General features: G+C 41.3%; 1 protein-coding gene across 1 annotated transcript in view; it reads left to right on the top strand.

Moving 5' to 3' along the window:
• The first annotated feature begins 9,060 nt into the window (after nucleotides 1-9,060).
• LOC121865355 (alpha-amylase 1-like) overlaps nucleotides 9,061-24,680 on the top strand; it is a 75,739-nt gene continuing 60,119 nt past the window's right edge. The window contains exon 1 of the mRNA XM_042364692.1: nucleotides 9,061-9,129. The gene's annotated coding sequence lies outside the window, so the exon portion shown is untranslated. The remainder of the gene's footprint in view (nucleotides 9,130-24,680) is intronic.

Genomic DNA, 24,680 nt, shown 5'->3' with positions numbered 1-24,680 from the left:
ACACTCCCCAGGTACTCCACTGACATTCCCTGGTACACCTCTGACACTCCCAGGTACACTGCTGACACTCCAGGCACACCCGACACTCCCAGGTACACTTTTCACAGTCCCAGGTACACCTTCTCGACACCCCCAGGTACACTCTGACACCCCTGTACAACCTTGACACTCCAAGGTACAATTCCTGATTCTCCCAGGTACAGCTTTTGACACTCCAAGTACTCCACTGACATTCCCTGGCAGCACCTTCTGGACACTGCCAGGTACAATTCCTCTGAGGGTCCCAGGTACTCCTGTGAGACTCCCAGGCACCCTCCGACACTCCCCAGGCACACATCTGACACACACAGGCACACCTCCTGATATCTGCACACTCTGATATTCCCCAGGTACCCCCTCTCTGACACCCCAGGCACACCTGACTTCCAGGCACTCCCACCGACACCCTGGTACCTCTGACATTCCCAGTTACACCTCCAGACCCCAGTGTCATACCCCCTGACACCCCAGGTACACCTCTCTGACACCCCAGGTGCACATGTCTGATACTCCCAGGTACACCCCTGACACTCCAGGTACACTGCTGACACTCCTGAGGCACCTCCACTCCCCAGTACACTTTTTCACAGTCCTGTGTACACCTTCGACACTGAAAGCACTCTGGACACTCCCTGCAACCCCACACTCCATGCACCTCTGATTCTCCCAGCAGGCAACAGCTTGACACCATACTCCACCGACACCCCTCAAAAGCACTCCCCTGACACTGCCAGGCATGGCCCCCTGACACCCCTGGTACCCTCTGACACTCCCTGGCACACCTCCGATATCCCCAGGCACACCCGATATTCCCCAGGTACACCTCCTGATATTCCCAGGTACACCTCCGATACTCCCCAGGTACACCTTTGAGACTCCCAGGTAATTCACTCTAGCCACCTCTGTGGGCGTCTCCTGACATCTTCCCAGGCACACTCCTTGACACTCCCCAGGCACACCCTGATACTCCTAGGTGCCACCCCCAGACACCCAGGTCCGCCTCCGACACTCCTGCAGCAGGCAGTACAACCTGACACTCCTAGGCACACCCACGAGGCCCAGGTACGCCTCCGATATTCCAAGGCAACTCAGACATTCCCCAGGTACACCTTGAGACTCCCAGGTAGTCCCTCTGACACCCTGGTACACCTCTTGAAGACTCGCAGCACACCTGACACTCCCAGTTACACCCTGACACTCCCAGGTACACCTCCCATACTCCCAGGTACACCTCTGACACCCCAGGTACCTCTGACACTCCCCTGGTTCACCTCTGAGACTCCCTGTGGCGTGCGTCTCTGACACTCCCTGGTACATCTCAGATATTCCCAGGCACCTGATACTCCCAGGCACACTCTGATACTCACAGGTACACCTCAGACACTCCCAGGTCCGCCTCCTGACACTCCCAGGTAACACCGACACTGCAGGCACACCCTGACACTCCCAGGCACCCCCACTGACTTCCCTCTCTGGCACACCCTGACACTCCCAGGTACACGTGCGACACTCCCAGATACACCCCCATAAATTCCCAGGTACATCTCTGACACCCCCAGGCACAATCTATGACACTCCTAGGCACTCCTCTGTCACTCCCTGATACACCCTCTAACACCCCAGGCACTGCTGACACTCCCAGGCACACTGCTGACACTGCCAGTTACACCCCAGACACCCCTCTCCAGGTACACCCCAGACACTGCCAGGTACACCCCAGACACTCCTGCAGCACCCTGACATGCCAAGGCACACCTCTGGAAACCTCCCAGGTACACCTCTAACACTCCCAGGTACACATCAGACACTCCCAGGCACACGTTTGACACTCCCAGGTACTCATATTCTGTTACACCTATGCCACCCAGGTACACCGCTGAGACTGCCACGTGCACACCTCCGACACTCCCAGGCACACCTCCGACACCCCAGGTGCCCCCACACCTGCTGCACACCTCACACCCAAGGCACACCTCTGACACTGAGGTACACCTCTGACACTCCCAGGCACACCCCTGACATTCCCTGGTACACTCTGGACACCTGCTAGGCACACCTTCAACACTCCCAGGTACACCTCCTGACACTCCCAGGTACACTCTATGACACTCCCAGGTACACCTCTGACACTCCCAGGTACACCTCTGACATTCCCAAGTTACACCCCTCCTGACTCCCAGTGTCACACCTGACACTCCCAGGTAGCACACCTCCTGACACTCCCAGGCACGCCCTCGAACTCCCAGGTACACCTCTGACTCCCCAGGCACACCTCCGATACTCCAGGTACACCTCCGATAATCCCAGGTACACCTCTGACACTCCCAGGTACCTCTGACACTCCCTGGTACACCTCTGACACTCCAGGTACACCTCCGATATTCCCCAGGTACACCTCTGACATTCCCAGGCACACCTCCGATACTCCCAGGCACACCTTGAGACCCTGCACTGACACCCCTGGTACACCTCTGACATTCCCCAGGCACACTCTGACACTCCCAGGTACACCTCTGATACTCCCAGGTACACCTCCTGACACTCCCAGGTCCGCCTGACACTCCCAGGTACAACTCCGACACTCCTAGGCACACCTCCGATATTCCCAGGTACCTCGACATTCCAGTACACCTCAGATACTCCCCAGGTACACCTTTGAGACTCCCAGGTACTCCACTGACACTCCCTGGTACACCTCTGACATTCCCAAGGTCACACCTCTGACACTTGCAGAGTTACACCCCACACTCCCAGGTACACCTCCACACTCCCAGGTACACCTCTGACACTCCTGTACCTCTGACACTCCCATGGTTCACCTCTGACACTCCAGGCACACCTCTGACACTCCCCTGGTAACCCAGATATTCCCCAGGTACACCTCTGATACTCCCAGGTACACCTTGACACTCCCCAGGTACACTCTGACACTCCCAGGTACACCTCTGACACTCCCAGGTACACCTTTGACACTCCCAGGTACTCCACTGACATTCCCTGGTACACCTCTGACACTCCCCAGGTACACTTCTGACACTGCCAGGTACACCTCCGACACTCCCAGGCACACCTCCATACCTACAGCACCCCTCAGACACTCCCAGGTGCCACTCTGACACCCCAGGTACACCTCTGACACTCCCAGGTACACCTCTGACACTCCCAGGCACACCTCAACACTCCCAAGGTACACCTCTGATACCCCAGGTACACCTCTGACACTCCCAAGTACTCCATACTTTCCTGCACACCCTGGAACTCCCAGGTACACCTCCGACACTCCCAGGTACACCTCTGACACTCTAGGTACACCTCTGACACTCCCAGGTACACCCCTGACACTCCTAGGTACACCTTTTGACACTTGCACACCTTGAGACTCCCAGGTGAACACCTCTGACACTCCCAGGCACACCTCAGCACCCCAGGCACACCTCTCTGACACTCCCAGGCACACCTCTGACACTCCCCAGTACACCGCTGACACTGCCAGGTACACCCTCTGACACTCCAGGTACACCTCTGACACTCCCAGGTACACCACTGACATTCCCTGGCACCCTGACACTCCCAGGTACACCTCCAACACCCCAGATACACCCCTGACACTCCCAGGCACACCTCTGGACACCCCAGGCACACCTCTCTGACACCCCAGGTACACCTCTGACTCCAAGGTACACCTCTACACCCCAGGCACACCTCCTGACACCCCAGGTACACCTCTTACACTCCCAGGCACACCTCTGACACTCCCAGGCACACCTCTGACACTGCCAGGTACACATTTGACACCCCAGGCACTCCACTGACATTCCCAGGTACACCCTGACACTCCAGGTACACCGCTGACACCTGCACAACCTGACACCCTAGGTACCCCAGATATCTCCAGGCACACCTCCGACACTCCAAGGTACACCTCTGATACCCCAGGTACACCTTGAGACTCCCAGGTAGTCCCTCTGACACTCTGGTACACCTCTGACACTCCTGGCTACACCCTCCGACACTCCCAGTTACACTCCTGACACTCCCAGGTACACCTCCTACACTCCCACACCTCTGACACTCCAGGCACTTTACGTATTGCTGGTCGGTTAAGGACCATGGTCGTGGTTGTTATAATCATAGTCGTGGTTGTTATAATCATGGTCGCGGTTGTTATATTCATGGTCGTGCTTGTTATAATTATATTCGTGGTTGTTATAATCATGGTCGTGGTTGATATAATCATGGTCGTGGTTGTTATATTCATGGTCGTGGTTGTTATAATCATGGTCGGTTGTTATAATCATTGTCGTGGTTGTTATAATCATGGTCGTATTCGTTATAATCATGGTCGTGGTTGTTATAATATGGTCCTTGTTGTTATAATCATGGTCGTGGTTGTTATAATCATAGTCGTGGTTATGATCATAGTCGTGGTTGCTATAATCATGGTCGTGGTTTTTATAATCATAGTCGTGGTTGTTATAATCATGGTCGTGGTTGTTATAATGTTGGTCGTGGTTGTAATAATCATGGTCGTGGTTGTTATAATCATGTTCGTGGCTGTTATAAGCATGTTTGTGGTTATAATCATAGTCGTGGTTGTTATAATCATGGTCGTGGTTGTTATAATCATGGTCGTGGTTGTTATAATCAGGGTCGTGAAAGTTATAATCATAGTCGTCGTTATGATAATCATGGTCGTGGTTGTTATAATCATAGACGTGGTTGTTATAATCATGGTCGTGGTTGTTATAATCATGTTCGTGGTTGTTATAATCATGGTCGTGGTTATTATAATCATGGTCGTGACTATAATCTTGGTCCTGGTTGTTATAATCATGGTCGTGGTTGTTATAATCCTGGTCATGGTTTTTATAATCATGTTCGTGGTTGTTGTAATCATGGTCGTGGTTGTTATAATCATTGTCGTGGTTGTTATAATCATGGTCGTGGTTGTAATGGTTGTTATAATCATGGTCGTGGTTGTTATAATCATGGTCGTGGGTGTTATATTCATGGTCGTGGTTGTTACAATCATAGTCGTGGTTGTTTTAATCATGGTCGTGGTTGTTATAATCATTTTTGTGGTTGTTATAATCGTGGTCGTGTTGTTATAATCATGGTCGTGGTTGTTATAATGATAGTCGTGGTTGTTATAATCATGGTCGTGGTTGTTGTAATCATGGTCGTGGTTGTTATAATAATGGTTGTGGTTGTTATAATCATGGTCGTGGTTGTTGTAATCATGGTCGTGGCTGTTATAATCATAGTCGTGGTTATGATCATAGTCGTGGTTGTTATAATCATATTCGTGGTTGTTATAATCATGGTCATGAGTGTTATAATCATGGTCGTGTTTGTTATAATCATATTCGAAGTTGTTATAATCATGGTCGTGGTTGTTATAATCATGGTCGTGGTTGTTATAATCATGGTCATGGTTGTTATAATCATAGTCGTGGTTATGATCATAGTCGTGGATGTTATAATCATAGTCGTGGTTGTTATAATCATGGTCGTGGTTGTTATAATCATAGTCGTGGTTGTTATAATCATGGTCGTGGTTGTTATAATCATGGTCGTGGTTGTTATAATCATGGTCGTGGTTGTTATAATCATGGTCGTGGTTGTTATAATCATGGTTGTGGTTGTTATAATCATGATCGTGGTTGTTATAGTCATGGTCGTGGTTGTTATAATCATGGTCGTGATTGTTATATTTATGGTAGTGGTCGTGATACATACACTATCTAATATACTATAAGAAGGAATAGAATAAAGGTTAGAATAAATAGTTAAAGAAATATTCTCCATAAGGAGAGGTTAAAATCATAAAAAAAATAAAAATTATTATGAATCACCGATGATCATTCCGAGATAAGTTATATTATGAAGAGAAGTGACCTTTATATTGGTTAGAATAGTCACCATCTGCTTAAGTCATCACCTGTGTTAAGTCATCATAGTCATCATCTACGTTAGTCAGTTTTAGGCCCATCCCACATGACTGACCGACCATCGATGTTCTTTTCGCGCGAGGGTGTTAGTTTTCAATGCGTCTTATTATTTACGCTGGTGGATGTAAGACCTCCTCCCCTCACTGACGCAGCTATGGTCAATTTGGTGTTATTCTTGTTTATAAATGCCTTTTAATCTGTCTCGAGTCTATTCGTCCTGTCTATTGCCATCCCAACTGTCTGTTCGTCTGCGTGGTATTTGAATGTAAGCCCGTCTGTACTCCTTGTGTCGTCAAATCTGTCTGTCTTATCCGTTGTTCGCGTGTGTCAGCTGTCTGTCTGTCCTGTTAGTTGCCATAATGCCATATTGTCTATTTGTGCATTTATGAATCTGTCTTTTTTTGTCAACCTCCTGTCTGTTTCACTGTCTATATTCACCCTGTGTCTATTGTAGTCATCTTCTCCATGCATGCCTGTTATTATCTTTGTATCTTTTCTCCTTTTCCACCCACAGGAATAAGTATACACTGTAGCTGTAAGGTCGTCTGGTAAATGCGCATCCAGTAGCATGATGAAACTCAGCTCCCCCCACCAGTTATCTCGAACGATTTTCTGTTTCCCCTTCCTTATTTATTCTTCTATTTATTCATCTTCCTTCCTTTACTAATCCAAACAACATTAAAAAAAAAGTAGGCTAAGAAAAAAGTGGGGGGAGGAGGAGGGAGCCGTACGATAACTGCAATCGTTTTCCAACGTAAATAAAATGGTTATGTAATGGCTTCCTAAAGAAACCATCGATATGGGACCAGGTTTGTTCCACTGTACGAATTTTATGCGATTTTTCCATCAAGTTTGTTGAAAAACGATTGTGCACTTTCGGCTGCCCAGAGCAGACACACACGCCTAGCGCTATAGTATATTACATTATTGCATACATAATTACTAAAGATACTTAAGGGTTCAGCTAAAATACAATAATCCCCTAATTAATTAAGTGCAATTTTGGTTCAGGGTCTTGTGAAAGTATGCAACATTTTAATAGTTTAATGGCTAAAATGTATATGAACAATATAAAAAATGGACACGGGATTGGTTAACTTAATATAACCTGGTTGCAAGCGAGGTCAAGTTAAACCCAAAGGCGTTTTACAGCTATGCAAAGTCGAAATTAAAAACGCGAGTAGGAGTATAAGACCTGAGGCTTGAAGATGGTAGTTACGCAGATTCTGACCAGGATAAAGCTGAGGCATTGAACTGCCCCTTTTCCTCGGTCTTCCCAAGAGAGGATGCGATTAACCTTCCTGCGTTTGAGGACAGACGGTTCGACACAGCACTGACCCACATTGTGCTCACAGAAGAGGGTATTAGAAATAAACTGTCCAAGCTAGTGGTCCATAAGAGTCCCGGCCCTGACATGGTGCATCCTAGAGTGCTAAAAGAGTTGTGCAACGAGCTTGCCGAGCCCCTGAAGATCCTGTTTTGTAAATGCCTGGATGAGCAAAAGGTCCCCAGTGAATGGAAAGTGGCTTTTGTGAGTCCTACTTTATCTTCAAGAAGGGCGATCGTCACTCCACGAACAACTATAGACCGGTGAGCCTGACCAGCATATTATGTAAAGTACTTGAGAGTATTATCAGAGATGCCGCAATGGAACATCTACTACGAAACAACCTTGTAAAGGAGTGCCATTACGGTTTTATGCCAGGGCGCTCCTGCTTAACACAATTGCTCAAGGTATTGGGTATTTGGACCCATATTCTGAAACGGGGTGGTAATATCGACAATATTTTCCTAGATTTTGCCAAGGCTTTCGACAGTGTATCCCACGAAAAGCTGTTTCATAAATGACATGCCTGACGTTGTACACTCCTCCATACAATGGTTTGCCGATGACGCCAAGTTATTTCGGGAAATTAAGAACCAAGCGGACTGTGAAGAGCTACAGAAGGACCTCTATGGGCTCCAGGAATGGTCGAAGAAATGGCTGCTGAGATTCAATGTCACGAAGTGTAAGAGGATGCACCTCAAGGGGCACTACTCAGTCGAGTGTCCTTGGAGCTGGCGGACGCTCGCCCCACAAGGGGTCACAGCTCAAGATTGAAGAAGCAGCAAGTCCAGAAAACTGTGAGGGCAAACCTTTTCGTAGTGAGAGTTGTGAACTCTTGGAACAATCTACAAGAAAGTGTTGTGACGGCACCGAGTGTGAGTTATTTCAAGACAAGACTTGACCAACACTGGAGACGATTTTTCACACATAATGAATTAAGGTACTGTAAATTACCTTAATTCATTATGTGTAATGAAAATCTTGAAATGTGAACCCTAACCCTCCTTTTGAAGCAGTCAACGAATCTGCTCCATTTGTTGTTTGTTACCTATACTCCCAGAAACTTAAAAGTACTTTACTTACTTTTATCCCCTTCACCACTGATCGGCTCGTTAGCCGCGTGGGCGATCAGTCACGTCTCTGTTACTTTTCTTTTTCTTTCATCCTCTTCACCAAATGATCGACTCGTTAACCGCTTGGGCGATAGGTCACGTCTCTGTTACGCACTGTTGGCTCCTGAATGTACAATGATATTAATAAATGACAAATGTAAAGACAATATTATCAGATAAATCTCTAAGGATACTAAATATATTCAGGAATTTTCCAACAATTGCCACCACGACAAAAAAAAATTAAACCCAAAACCAGACTAGTTTATTACCGACATAATTTATTCATCTAATTATGGAGAAAAGAATTCTCGCTTGTGACGAAATAAATGTGAAAACAAAAACAAATATGAGAAGTTTTAGCTGTCCTCTATCGGGGGCGCTTTGACCAACTCTTCCTATACACAGCAGTTGAGGGAGTCTCCACACAATATCTGATGCTGTGAACATGACTTAATAGGGGAGTACACTTTATGGTGATACAACAGTGTCAGCATTAAATTGTCATCCAATGTGGGGTCGTTGTTAAACATCCAAGCAGTCATGACTAATCATGTAGCCCCTGCACCTGCCACACAGAGATAACAGATAAGCGTCTCATTAATGATAACCCCTCAGTGTTTCACTCCCTAGTGCACACATATAAATATCAACCGAGACAGTTTTCACCATCCGTCCAACGAAGGAGACAGGTATACAGGTTAGTGAATATATAGGAGAGAGATTGTCCATCATAAATTTAGTTTTTTTTTAAGCCGTAAGCAAAGGTCTGATTATATATATATATATATATATATATATATATATATATATATATATATATATATATATATATATATATATATATATATATATATATATACCTGTATATATATTTCATGTAGATCCACAATGAAAACGTGGATAAGATAAATCTTGATAAAATCACACAGGGAAAGGGAAACAATGGAGCACCTTAGCTTTCGTCTTTATTCAAGACATCTTCAGAGGCAACTGAATCACATGGACAGAAAGAGGCTTAAGTACACAGGGTGACCATACTAAACATGAGGTCAGGTCATAAACATGACATCCACTAATCTGCACACCAACACGAACACACACGGAAAGGAGCTTAAGAGAAAGGGCGACGTGACAAGTCAAGTTAAGTTAGGTAAAAAATATGGGACCCACTAATCATCTAGCCTACATCTAACTCCAATGCTTTCAAAGCATTTTTAACCTTGGGTCACTGACAAATAAATTTGTGTAACATATCAGTTTTGTACTGACCATCACTAAGGTTTATAGAATTCAATTCCCTAATCAAACTAGCTTCAACCAGAAGACTTTCTGTGACACATGATGATTTGTACACTTCTAAACTGTTTTCCCAATCCATGGGATGATTATTGTTCCTAACATGAACGAACAGTGCACTGCTTTCAGATGCTGTTCTGATATTGTACTTGTGCTGTTTAATTCGGAGTTGCAATGCTTTCCCAGTCTGTCCTACATAATTGTCATTACAGTTGCTACATGGAATGCAGTAAACACTTCCATTTATCATACAAGGTTGGGCTATTCTTGATTAATTTATGTGGGTAATAGTTGAGTCATACTTAAAAACAACATTGATATTTAATAATTTAAGGGACTGAACTAACGGGACAAATTCATTGCGATAAGGCAGTCAAAATATTCTTAAATGTAGGAATATGCCTGGTTTGAGTAGAATGAAAGGATTTTTTAGCCCTTTTAAAACAATGATTAACAAACAATGAAGGGTACCCAAGTTTTTATGCAATAGACTGAATGTGTTTCAGTTCTTCATCAATGAATTCAGCGTCACAAATACGCAAACATCTCAAAACATAGCAGAAAAAAAATGACATTTTGGTATATTCCAGGTGACTCGATAAAAAATGTATGAAACTGTCTACCTATGTAGGCTTTCTGCTCTACTTTGCAAGTTGAGCTAGCTTCCATACTTGGAGCCAGTCCTAAGACACGCTTCCATAAACAGTCAACAAGGCGTTGTAATACACACGATGTTTCTAGAAGAGAAATTGGTGTGTGTGTCATGTGATTGGTAATTTGTCGCTCGGTGTTCATACAGAAGTTCAGGTTGTCTTCCTGGCTTATTTGAAATATTTTGCTCCAATATTTCCTGAATTCAGGTTCTTGTTCTTTGGGTTCAGTTAATTTGATTTGGTTACTATTTAGAATGCAGTTTGATTCGTTGCTGGAGATTCCCATTAGGTGTTTAATTTTCCTCCAGAATTCTTTCGGGTTGTGGTAAATTGCTTCTGTGTCTGCTATTAATTTCTCCCAGTTATTCACGTATGCTTCTTTGGACATGTTTCTTAGTTGTTCGTGTATGGTGTAATATTGTCTTCTGAATTCTGGCGTCCATCCTTGTTCTATGATTATTTTTAATAAATTACTGAATTGTGTTTGTAGAATTCTTGATTGATGTGAGTATTGAGGGTGTGGTAATGTAAGGTGAGTGGTCTTGGATATGTGGTGTTCCATTGCTTGGCTCACGTTTTCTTACCATATCTCCAGTGTGTTGTCTATTTGGGAAGTGTGTTTGTTGTTTAGTTGGGTGATTTGGTGATTGTTTAACTCCTTTTGGAATTTCTCCCAGTTGGACCGGCTGTAGCTGTATCTCATCCTGACAGGGATCTGTATTGGCGACGAGGAGAGTGTGGGTATGATAGGGAGATGGTCACTGGTGGTTATTGGGCCAGGTTCCATTTGCAGGTTAAGATGATGATGCTGGTTTGTTAGTACTATGTCTACATGTCCAATTTGACCTGCTGTGATGTATGTGGGGAATTCCGGGCCAAGGTGTATTGTGTTGCCGTGACTCAATAATGTGTTTAAAATCTGCCCTACGGCGACGGCGTTGTTATCTTGGTGCCCCAAGACGCGGTGTCGTGCATTTAGGTCACCCAGAAAATATGCTGGTATATTTCTTCTCATCAGTTTGAGCATGTCTGCTAGTGGGAATATGGGTCTTCTCGGAGGGAGGTAACAGGTGTCGATTATAATAGGTCCTGTTGGGCAGTTAATTTCGATCGCCAGAAAGTTTTCTTGAACTGAATCGTGTATCTTGTGTTGTATGTTTCGTTTGATGGCTATGGCAATTCCATCATGTTGTGGGTCTTGATTGTTTTTTTGGTAGACTGTGTAGTTAAATATTGTTATTTTTTTCTGAGTTTTTCTTACCATGCGAATTTATGAGAATAATATCTGGCTCTATGTTACGGTATGTGTTATATAGTTCACTTGCTCTCGGTGGGATCCATGCTAAAACATTGTGTTGGATTTTAAGTTTGTTTATTATGAAAGCCAAGAGTTGGTTTGCGCCATTTTTGCTGACCGGTGTTCCCCTGACCCCCTCTTGTCCGTCAGTAGGCCCAGGCGGATCTTTTTAAATGTTGACTGATCAACTCTCTCTATTCTGTTGTGTCTTGTGATGATTCTTCCTTTCTTAATTAGTGTTTAAATATGTGTGTCATCTCGAGTTTTGTCTGAGTATGTATATTTTATCTTGCCTTGCCTTATTTCTGCCAACAGTCTCTCTCTTGAGATTATGGGGGGAGCTGTAGTGGGGAAAAAACGTAGTCCAGTTTCATACCCAAGGTCTTCGTTCTCCGTGGTCTTTCTGGGTGAAGGTGGTGGTGCCATAGTTCCTGCTTGATTCTTTTTGGGGTGCTGAATCTGGCGGCTTGTTCTGTTATTGTGGTGGTTTCATCTTCGTTTTCGTCATCCATCGTTTCCTCCTCGCTTTCTGGCTCGGGTTGTATGTCTGAGATAGTCTGTTCTTGAGTCGATGGTTCTTGATTTGCAGTGCTCTCAGGTGTGTATATTATGTTGACAATTTCGGTAGAAGGCACGTCGTTTCCGAGGCAGCCCACGAGTACATATACCGGCTGACTGAACGAAGCTGTCTCCGCTCAAGTCTCGACCAAGTTCAGCCACGTCAGCCAGCCGACTCAACAACAGTTACAGGAGCAGAATGGCTAATTACAACAATTATAGGCATCTGTTAACTATATTACATTACATTATATAACATAATTACATTATAATATATTACATAATACAGTATTATTCTTCAGGCGCTACAAGGGAATAGAGTGTAGTTTGTTACTTTCTTCTTTGTCCTTATTAAATTTTCAACAATAAAGTATTAAGTTTGTCACAAACTTGGGGTTGGGTGAGTGTAAGAAAAGAGAATTTTGGCCTGTTCTGTGGATGAAGTCAGTAAAATATACCAAGGTACAGGGTATTAGGTATTATAATTTTGCTATGGCTGTTATGAACTCACTGTACAGATGAATTGGGATAACATTTTGAAAAATATCACCATAACTGTTAGTTGTCTATCAAACGGGAAATTATCTTTGTACCAAAATTCTTTACTTTCATATTATACAAGTATAAGGACCAGTTATCTACAAGATATGAAACCTTGAGATAATTTTTCTTACTTGTCTCCACCTGATTATAGTAATGCAATCAATACCTTAAGAAAGATAGCAATAGATGAGCACTTTCCCAATGTCAGTAGTAAAAATGTATACAATATGTTAATAACAAGGACTAAACCAGCAGTTGAAGAAAAGTAACCGCTGTTTAAATGCTCTTTTATATGGAAAAATATTACATGTAAATGCATGGAACCTCACCAGTGAGGATTCATATAGGTGATGTGCAGACTTTTGCTTACAAGACAAATGCTCACAAGGCATATACTCACAAGACAAATACTCACAACATTAATGGAAAGGAGGACAAATGTTAGGTTAGGCTAGGTTCTTCTTGTGAGCAAATGTCATGGAACCCATATAGGTATATTGACGAAATTCTGCCAACTAATCAGAGACTAAAAATGTGAAACATAAAACAATATGATAGATATATAAGATGTGGTGAGGTAGAATATCCATTACAGAGAGATATTTAAAGGGTTTAAAAATATCCTGATTACAGTCTGCAATATTAATAGCAAATTATTTCCGCATTTTTTAATGTTTAATATTAACTGTAGTAATAATAAGGATAAGACTACAATGATCATGCTAATGTCAAATTATAGCCTTTATTAAAAGCAGGACATGTTATAATAAATGGATGATCAAGATTACAGTATTTTAAAAGAAAAATCATTTACTGTACTTATTTCACAAATATATTAATTAAGGCATATTTTATGAGAGTACAGAACTTTGGTTATGCCAGTGTATTAGGATTAACTCATTGTCAGTGGAAAATACCAGATTGCAGGGATTTTCACATAAACTTACAGGGAACCACACCCTTTTTGCCACTAATATAAATGGTTTATGAATTCTGAAAAAGCATCAAAGAAACAATCCTTAAATTTTATTTACAATGATTGGTTAAGGGAGTTATCAGCAGTGATTCATCATTCCACCGCAGCTTAACATTGCCTGTCTTACATTACAAGAACAAACTCATAGAGTGTGGTTAATTCAATTCAATGCTGCAGAGAGTTACTAAATTTTCTGTAAGATCTGTTAGGCTTTTCTTACATTACCTTAGATCTGTAAATGCTAATTTGACATCTTAACCAAACCAGACATGAATCAAATTTTAATTGTATCCCTGTATTGCAGTCAAACTATATTTCTGCATATACCTGTAAATCCTGTAGTCAAATTATTTTTGTAAGATGAGCTATATCTTTATTCACTAAATTTATAATAAAACATATGAATCTAAAACAGGATATGGTTAAATTATTATTTCTTTGTACTGTATATCTATATATCTATTCTAAACTGATGGGAAATGAAACAGATTGCCAATTTGGTTTTATATGAAATTAAATTTTAAATAACAAAATAATAAAGCATGATGACAACTCACTACATTAAAATAAATCAAGAAGGAATTTACAAAATCTAAAAAAATAGAAAAAAACAATGTAAAAATATGCTCAATATTACATACCTCTCAATGACAACAAAAGAAAAACAGAACTTGTATGTCAATGAATACGTTTAAAGAATCTATTTACAATATCTTAAGTCTCTGCTGGTGCTATTAACATTCTGCTTGTGCACTTAAGTCATCTGGTTTAGCTAAGACCATATGTACAAAGCAATTTAAGTGCATTAGAGTCAGGGATCTTGGAACTTAACTTAAGTCCATCTCTGTTAGCCGGAACTCTTCAGGACCCGGGATTGTAATTGGTCGGATTTCTCCGAGCCGAATTTTCTGAAAACTCCAAAAGCTCTCTCCATTTTTCCTGGTTTGTGAGGAAATTCTGAGGATGAAATAATGAATAAGTCTGGGAAATTACAGAAAGTCTACAAATTTTTCTGTTCAGGGTCTGGAAACCAATTCTGAGGTTAGTTTAGGTAGCAATTTCCAGAATCTTTCCAGTAACCGGAAAAATTCCACATCATCCATGAAACCAGGAATTATTTCTTTAGTTTCGGTGAAATGTGAATAGTCACATGAATCTCCACCTGTAGGTGAAAAGAAAGGCAACAATATTGTGTTAGCGAATTCTGAAACATCTTTATTTATGAGGGTTAATATTTAGAAATTGTCAACACCTACATATATATTGGGTTTTATATAGGGAAAAGAGATACCCTTATATAGGGAAATTCAGGTTAGGTTAGGTTAGGTTAGGTTAGGTGAGGTTAACATTAAAAGTTTAAAGGGCTAATTTTGTCTGTTAAAATAAACAAATAAAAAATTAAATAAATTTCTGGCAGAAACTCGGATCTTTTTGGTTTTATATACAGCACTCAAAATTTGAAAAAAAAAATCAAATGTAGATTTTTATGGTGATTCCTAAAATGTGATCCTTTTTTTTATAGAAAATAACAGACACATATTAGAGCCCTTTTAAATTTTAATGTTCTACTTCGAAATGTTAACCTAATCTAACCCTAACTGGTAAAAATCATTCACCTTAAAATCCTAAAATTCGCTGGATGACCGAAAAGATAATACTACCATCAATTTCTTTTATTTTGGAAGGTGTTAATAATTTATGTTGGATTTATGGACGTACAAGGCCAATGTATTCACAATTGATTCTACCATACTTGCCATTTATAATGAAAACAAAAACCTGAAAAAATCACATATTGTCTGTCGGTACAGGCACTAGACATCCTACCATGTCCCATATATCGGTGTTTTGAGGGCCTCATTTCATATCCTGCCGACCCTACTGGCGGATGCTGGTCTAGGGAGGTTGTCTATTGTCTGGCCGTGTTGATCAAGGCTGGTAATGGACCTTTTGAGATTTGGTAACTTTTTAGGAACCATGTATGGTTGCTGTCGTTATCTTTGGGAGTTTTTGAAGGAGTTCTTGCTCTGATCGTTCTATATTTTGCCAGATTCTGCTGGCCAGGGTGTGCAGCTGCTGGTTGATGGGTTTCATTCTCAGGTCTCTATGTATCTTGGCTGTGGTTCTGGTGAAGGGGTATCTTTCACCTCTGACGAATCTTAGGGCTTCATTTTGGACCACCTGTAATTCATCATAGTATGTATTGAGGAGGAGGGGAGGAGGGGGGGGGGTGAAGGAACCACAGAAATCGCCGACATTCTAATAATTAATCACTCTTTTTTTTTTTCAAAGCACTGAATGATTCTTGCAAAACGTCCATCTGGATACCAAAGCCCTCAAATCGACGTCTCCAATGGTCCAATGCCACCCCGTATTATACGATCATCATCATCCTCACACTCCATGTATACCACCATCATCATCAAACTCCATATACCTGTATACAATCATCCTCACACTCCATGTACACCACCATCATTTTCACACTCTATGTATACCACCACCATCCTCACACTCCATGTATACCACCCTCATCCTCACACTCTATGTATACTACCACCATCGTCACACTCCATGTATACCACCATCATCTCACACTCCATGTATCCCAGCATCCTCCTCACACTCCATATTCACACTCCATATACCTGTATACCACCATCATCACTACACTCCATGTATGCCACCATCATCCTCAAACTCAGTTTTTTTTTTTTTTTTTTTTACGGGGAATAGCCCATCCGGGCACAGGTCATCGACTCACAACGGGGCCTAGGGGGCGAAAAAATAAGAGTAAAAATAATTAAAAATAGAAAAGAAAAAGATTATATTAAAGTACACCACGAAGATGCCTGAAAAACAGCTTCTTGGAATGTAACAGATTGTATGAGTATGGAAGCACAGAAGAAGGCAAAGCATTCCACAATTTGGCTGTGTGTGGAAAGAAGGGTGTACTATAACGGGTTATTCTAGTGTAACCGACATCCACAGAGTGGGCACCGCGGTGGGCACCGCTGGCAAGACGAGTATTACTACTTACGAGCCCACGGCCTCTCAGGCGGTACACAGGATGCCAAATCCACCGAACATTGCCCGTTAAAGTACCTGTTAAATAGAGAGAGTGGAGCAACATTGCGGTGAAGAGAAAGGGAAGAAAGATTATCAACTAAAGGAGGCGAGTTAATAAAACGGAATGCTTTGATTTCACAAAGACATTAAATAAGGTAAAAAAAAGTGCCTCTGATCCTCCTCCGTCATCCTTTGCAGAGCCAAGCCACTATCTGTGATGTACATTGAAATCCCTTAAGTAGAGGATCTCGGTGTTGGGGTGTGTGGATGGTAGAGTTAGGAGAACAGTATAGGAAACAAAGAAATATAGTCATAGTTGGTAGAGATATTTTGAGACCAGATGACATCATAAAGAGAAGATTTAAGATCCGTGAGTCGAGCTATAGGTGTACGTGTGTTGCAGTAGGCGCATACACCTCCCTCAGAACGGAAAGAGGTATTAAGGTTGTAGTTGGAGACTTGAAAGGTTTGAGTGAAGCTGCTTTCGTCAGTTGAAGTTCAGGTAGTAGTAAGAGATCGGGGGAAGAGGTTAATGATGGTGCTCCACAGAAGAAAATTTGGATCTCGGGCCGCGAATGTTGGAAAAATTAAGTTTGAAAAAAGCCGATCCTCCAGCAACCGCGGTGACGTCAGTTGAGGCCCCAGTAGTTTGATGATGGTCGGGTCGGCCCTGGGGTCCACAACCTTCCCGATCAGTGGGATCCATCCGAGAAGGCCCTGCTTTAATATTATTGTCAACTGATATCATTGGCGAATGAAAGAATAGAAAGAATAAAACAGATTAAGGGTGAGAAAGGTTATATATGTTGTGTTGTCAATAGTAAGAGAGACAATTGAGACCCTGCAATTGTGTGTAAATGAGGCAGAAAGACAGATAAGCAACCTGGGACTTGGTCACAATTTTCGTGATGCCATATGACAGCTGGGTCTACCTGTTTGATAGCTGCCTGCTGCCATGTATACCACCATCATTCTCATGCTCCATACGTTGAACCTTTATCCTCAAACTCCATGTATACCATCACCATCCTTACATTCCATGTATACCACATTTATCCTCGCATTCCATGTATATCACCATCATCCTCACACTCCATATACCTGTATATCACCAATTATCCTCACACTCCATATACCTGTATACCACCATCATCCTCACACTACATGTATACCACCATTATCCTCCATCCTCACACTCCGCGTATACCACCATCATCATCCTCAAACTCCATGTATACCACAATCATCCTGAAACTCCATGATTGCCGCTATCATTCTGACACTCCATGTATACCACCATCGTTCTCAAACTTCATATACCTGGATATCACCATCATCCTCAAACTCCATATATACCACCATCATCCCCATACTCCATATATACCACCATCATCCTCACAATCTATGTATACCAACTTCGCCCTCTCACTCCACATACTGTATATCATTATCATCCTCACACTCCATGTATAACACCTCTAATAAATGTGTATTTTATTTCAAATACTTTTTATTTTTTCTTTCTATTTATTTATTTATTTATTTATTTTTACTCTTTCTTTATTCTCTAATTCTCTTTTCATATTCTTCCCCTTTCCTTTGGTAGGTGAGGGAGAGAGGGAGGAGGGGTAGGCCTGTCGTTGAGGGAGGTGGTTTAGTTTTAGTTTAACAAATTTATTGACAAAGCTTGGAGTACAGTTTGCCTATTCTGAGAAATTCAGTCAGGTCTTGACACTGAGGGTGGTATCACTTCTCACTGCCACGCAGGGCAGAGGTTCATACACAAAGAAATACATCATATTCATTAAATATACATATATACATATATATATATATGTATATATATATATATATATATATATATATATATATATATATATATATATATATATATATATATATATATATATATATATATATATATGTATATATATATATATATATGCAAGTAAATCACTGTAGGTGCGCGTGATCTAGGTATATGCTGATAACCACAATGAAAGAAGAAAACACGAAGTTCCCAAGCACTTTCGTGTAATTCACATCTTCAGGGGTGAGTACAGACTAAAGAGAAGTACAAAACAAGGTGTATATATACAGAGGAGGGTGAGACCAGGTCCACAATGGTCAGGTATTAGGTAATGACCCTACTAATCTATAAATAGCACTGCAACGGTCGGTAGTCAGGTCAGAGGGTAAGGTGACTCAACCTTCTCACCTGGTTACAAACCTTCTTAATTACAAAATTGTCCAGTTTGTACATGCCATTACTCAAATTCATGTTGAATGCTTCGGTATGTTTAATGAGACTAGATTCTATGATGTTCCTACTATCAATTGAATTACAAGGTAATATTGAGGAGGCATTATCCCAGTCAATGCAATGCTTGTTATCCCTCAAATGAACAAACAGAGCATTGGATTCCTGGCCTGTCCTAACACTATATTTATGTTGTTTAAGTCTAGTTACAAGATCCACAATGAAAACGTGGAGAAGATAAATCTTGATAAAATCACACAGGGAAAAGGGAAACAATGGAGCACCTTAGCTTTCGTCTTTATTCAAGACATCTTCATGGGCTCTGAAGATGTCTTGAATAAAGACGAAAGCTAAGTTGCTCCATTGTTTCCCTTTTCCCTGTGTGATTTTATAAAAAGATATATATATATACTGTATATATATATATATATATATATATATATATATATATATATATATATATATATATATATATATATATATATATATATATATATATATATCACATACATATGCATACACATACACATACACATACCTACACATATATACATAGATCAGATTCATGTGGGTGATGTCACTGTTCACTGCCATGCAGGACAGAGGTTCGTACACAAAGAAATACACAGGGCCGGATTTACCTACTTGTGGGCCCCAGGCCAAACTCATCAGTGGGCCCCCAAATTTATAGAAATGTTTGCATGTTTCAATGATCATATATATATATATATATATATATATATATATATATATATATATATATATATATATATATATATATATATATATATATATATATATATATATATATATATATATATATATATATATATATATATATTTTACTGTAATTATTTTGCAATGGCTAAATGTCATCAAATATTACATAATATCATAATATTATAATGTAAGAAATATGAATTTCAACACAATGTGACACATCTTACTTTTAATCAAATTAGTTCTATATCATGTACATCTTATATATGGGAATAATGAATGAAATACAATTAACTTGAAGCATAATCAACTTTGCAAGCACATGAAGTACAGCAAACTGTGTGAATTTCAAAATATATTCTTCCTACTTTTTTTCATGGAAAATTTGTCAATGATACTGTTTGTGTCAAGGGATTGTAGGAGGCCAGATTCAATGCATAATAATGAAAGTGAGTTTAATCTGGTTTGTCCCATGGTAGACCTCAGATGATTTTTCACCCTAGATAGAGAAGAGGAAGACGTCTGTACTTCACAATTTGTAATGGGGATGGTAACGAAAATTCTTACCAAGATACTAATGTTTGGAAAGGCAGTTGTCAAAATACCATCTTTGGACCTCGGCAAAGTGGAGATGTTTGTCACTGACCTGTCAGATTGAAAAGACAAAATGTCTTTTAATTGCAAAAACTCATCTAGAACAGATGCTTCCAGGTCACTGGAATAGGTACTGACAACCAATTCCAGTTGGGCATTGAGATCATCATATTTCATACTGTCATACTCCGTTAAGAAGCTAAACAGCTTCTTTATTTCTGAGTAGGCATTCAGTCTGTGCTCTAATTCATTCCTAAGGCAATCTAATATGGTGTAGAAATTGTCCACCTTGAACTTCTCACGTGGATCAAGTTGAGTTTCAGTGCCAACTGATTCATCAAAGAAATGTTTTCTCTTTTTTGTTCTTTTTGTTGTCTCTGTGTAGACAGGCTCAGCAAAAGCCCTAGCCTGATCTTCTATTTCATCAAACTGACCCTGTCTCATTTCTGAGACGAAGGAGATCAAACTCTCATACAGTTTCACAACTGACAGAAGGTCGGTCTCAACTATTTGAAGTGATAAGCTGGTTGCATTAAACCTTGTTAAGATTTTATACCATATTACAGTAAGAAGTGCTGTTTCAAATGCTTCCATTTGTTTTATGAAGCCTTCACCTTCAAGCTTTGTAGCCACAGTTTTTCTACTGTCAGAATATATGTTCTCCAGTGCTGACTTTATCTCAAGGTAATGTAAAAACACTGCTTTAACAGCATCAGCCCTCGCACTCCAGCGAGTTTCTGAAAGGGATTTCACTACAAACCCTTCAGCAGGTAGTGCAGCTTTTCAAGTGATCCCATCTATATGTGGAGGCTGAGAAGAAGTTGTATAAGGCTTGCAAAAATCTGGAATATGAAACAGACCCAAGGCAACTGCTGGCAGCTGATGTTCCTACAAGGTTCAAGGAGTGACCTGCACAAGGGACATAATATGCCAAGGGATTCATAGCCTTTATTCTGGCTTGGAGACCAACGGTAACCCTGACACGTAATGAACGTGAAACGATCCTGTCCTTCACACGTCAAGGCGCTGAAGGTTTTTTGAACTCTCTCTCTCTCTCTCTCTCTCTCTCTCTCTCTCCAGTATATATGTATTTATAGATAGATAGATAGATCGATGGTGGGACACGGACATTTAAAAAATGTATATATATATTTTTTTGTTATCTTATTTTATCATATTTTCTTCATTTTACTATAGGGCCTAGTCCGTGGCCCACCTGAGAACCACCCCTTGGTCCACCAGTGGGCCATGGCCCACCAGTTGAAGACCACTGCGGGCCTATGCTTATTGTACAGGGGCCCCATACCCCGGGCCCTATACTTATTGTACAGGGGCCCTTATGGTTGTGAATATATTATATAATGAAATACTCGGTGTACACTTGAAACAAGGTTATACGCTGGCACGCTGCGCAACAAATTAGTTTCAGTGGGCCCCCAGATACCGGTGGGCCCTAGGCCAATGGCCTACTTGTCCTAATGGTAAATCCGGCCCTGGAAATACATCATATTCATTGACAGTAAATATAGGTCAGATTCATGTGGGTAATGTCACTGTTCGCTACCATGCAGGACAGAGGTTCGTACACAAAGAAATGCATCATATTTATTAGCAGTATATATAGGTCAGAGTCATGTGGGTGATGTTACTGTTCGCTGCCATGCAAGACAGTGGTTCATATACATTGGACGTCATATTCTAATTGAAGACTAATCAGTGTGGGCTAGCAAATTTGGGATAAACAGCAAGAATGTCCCCAAGCACCCCCGATTCAATATAGTAATTATAAAGTTTATGATACAATAAGTCAGGTGGCCTGAAGTCTTTGACAGTGTCACATTCAATAATATAGTGTTCAAGTGTATGCTTTAAAAGTTTATCACAAAGTTTACATGCTGAGTGTTCCGGTCTGGGTACAGCGTTACTAACTTGCCAGATGTGTCTGTATCCTAGCCTAATTCTGGCCACGACTACAACACATTGTCTGGTTCTGTCCTTATGCTGGCCATACCGGTACCTCTCGTCACAAAATTTGTCATATTTACTAATGCTACAACTGCCAGGTTTCTCTGCATTTTTCAGTTCTTCTAGATCAGAGTTCATGATTTTGACTTGAATGTTTTTAAGTACAGCATTGGACAGGCCAAGGTCACGGTCAAAATTTTCTTTCTTACATGCCTCATTGACCAGTCTATCAGCACTGTCATGATACCTAATTCCAACATGGGACGGAATCCACACAAATTCGATACGAGAGTTGTTCTCATTGGCAGTTATCACATTTCTTTTAATATCACATACAACTTTAGACATAGAACCTGACGGGCTGTTCATTGATTTCAAAGGACTTTGAGAGTCAAAGAATATCACCCCGTCTCCATTTTCTTAAAGGGAGTCTGTGGCTAAGTAGATTCCCGTTAGTTCAGTTTGTGTTGTGCTGGCCCAGTTGTTCAGCCTTTGCTTGTTTGACACTATCATCTCTTTTTCTTTATATATTACAATTGCACAGCCGGTTCTACCTTTGTTTGTCTGCACAGAACCATCAGTAAAAGCATAACATTCACTTGATTTAATACTCTCTATGTGTCTGTTAATAGTTTCTAGTGTGACACATCTCATCACATCGGTGTTTAACATTTACGTACTACCAACAGGAGTGAAATTAATAGGAACTGATATATCCAGCCAAGGAGGAATGGCATTAATGGGTTTGTCTGGGGTGATTGGGACATTCAGTTTCAAGAGATCTGCAACACTTTTATGAAGCCACGCCCCAAAGAGAGTCTTTTGTGGAAGGTTAGCGAGATAGTCGGGATTACTTAGATAGAACATCAACTCAGTTTGAACTGTAGTTTGGGGACCATTGTTCTTCAAAACTTTGACACAAAACATGGAATTAAATAAAGCAATTCTCTCAGATAGGGAGAACAGTCCGAGCTCTTTCCTCATGTTTACAATTCTTGTTGATTTTGGGCATCCTAGAATGATGGGCATGGGTTCATTTTGCACTACCTCAAGGCTGTTGAGTTGTTTAGGCGGAATAGTCACAAGATGGAGAGCATGATAGTCAACTACAGAACGAATGAAGTGAAGATAGAAAGTACGAGCACAGGTGATGTTAATTCCATAGCCCTTGCCAACAAAGGTTTTGAGGGGCTTAATGCGCTGCATTAGTTTGGCACGAAGGTTGCCGACAAAGTTTGCATCATTCACACAAATTCCAAGATATTTATAGGAGCTACATAGTTCCAAAGGCATGCTGTTAATGTTAAAGTCAAGAGGCAGAGGGTGAGCAGGACGAGGATTGAGGACCCTCGTCTTGTCAACAGATATTAAGAGACCACATTCCACAGTCCTCCGAGCAAATACATCCAGCATGGCTTGGAGCCTGAGCTTGGTCTGTGTCATAATGCAGATATCATCAGCATAGCATATTACTGCCTCGTTTGGCTGAACTGGAATGTCAGCAACAAGCTTGTGCATCAGTATATTAAAGAGCATGGGACTTAACACTCCTCCCTGAGGCGTGCCAAGCTCAAATGATCTCATTCTGGCACTTTTGACTCCCCTAAACCGAACACTGGCATACATGTTGGACAGATAACCCTTTATCCATGTCAGGAGGTTACCTTGGGTGCCAAAATTAGCTAGTTGTTCAAGTATAATGTCTCTATTAGCTACATCAAAGGCTGATTTAAGGTCTATGAAGGTCTTATCTTTTGAGTGAACAATATATTCTGCAAAGCATGTCTGTGTGCTACGCCCGGGCATGACCCATACAGATTAGGGGCCAGTTTTTCTTTGACTTGAAACATGAGACGGTTGAGAACAACTCTTTCAAGGACTTTACACATACAGGATGTGAGAGAAATTGGCCTGAAGTTTGGAGAGTTAGCTTTAGGGATTGGTTCTATGTTTCCATGAGTCCATGTCTTGGGCAGAATACCCTGTGTGAGGCTCATTTGATACAGGTCAAACAGTGGATGGTTAGGGATCTCATTTAACAATCTCAGGGTGTTATAGGTTATGCCATCCTCATCAGGGGAGGATGATTCATCTTTTATTAGTGATGTTGTTAGTTCGTGGTGCGTTATAGGAAACTGGTCAGTAAGGTTTGGTGAGGAACAGGTTATTTCAATATTGAAACCCCCCTATTAATGTGTGTGGTTTTAAGATATTGCTGTATGTCAGGTGTAAAGGCCTGGCACTTAGGGATAGAAATCCCTTACCAGGCTAATCAGGATCTTAATAAAGGAAAGTCAAGGACCATGGTTTTCCGAGG

This window comes from Homarus americanus, unplaced genomic scaffold (genome assembly GCF_018991925.1).
Source record: "Homarus americanus isolate GMGI-L3 unplaced genomic scaffold, GMGI_Hamer_2.0 scaffold15667, whole genome shotgun sequence".
Classification (NCBI taxonomy): domain Eukaryota; kingdom Metazoa; phylum Arthropoda; class Malacostraca; order Decapoda; family Nephropidae; genus Homarus; species Homarus americanus.
This window is presented reverse-complemented; position numbering and strand designations above follow the sequence as displayed.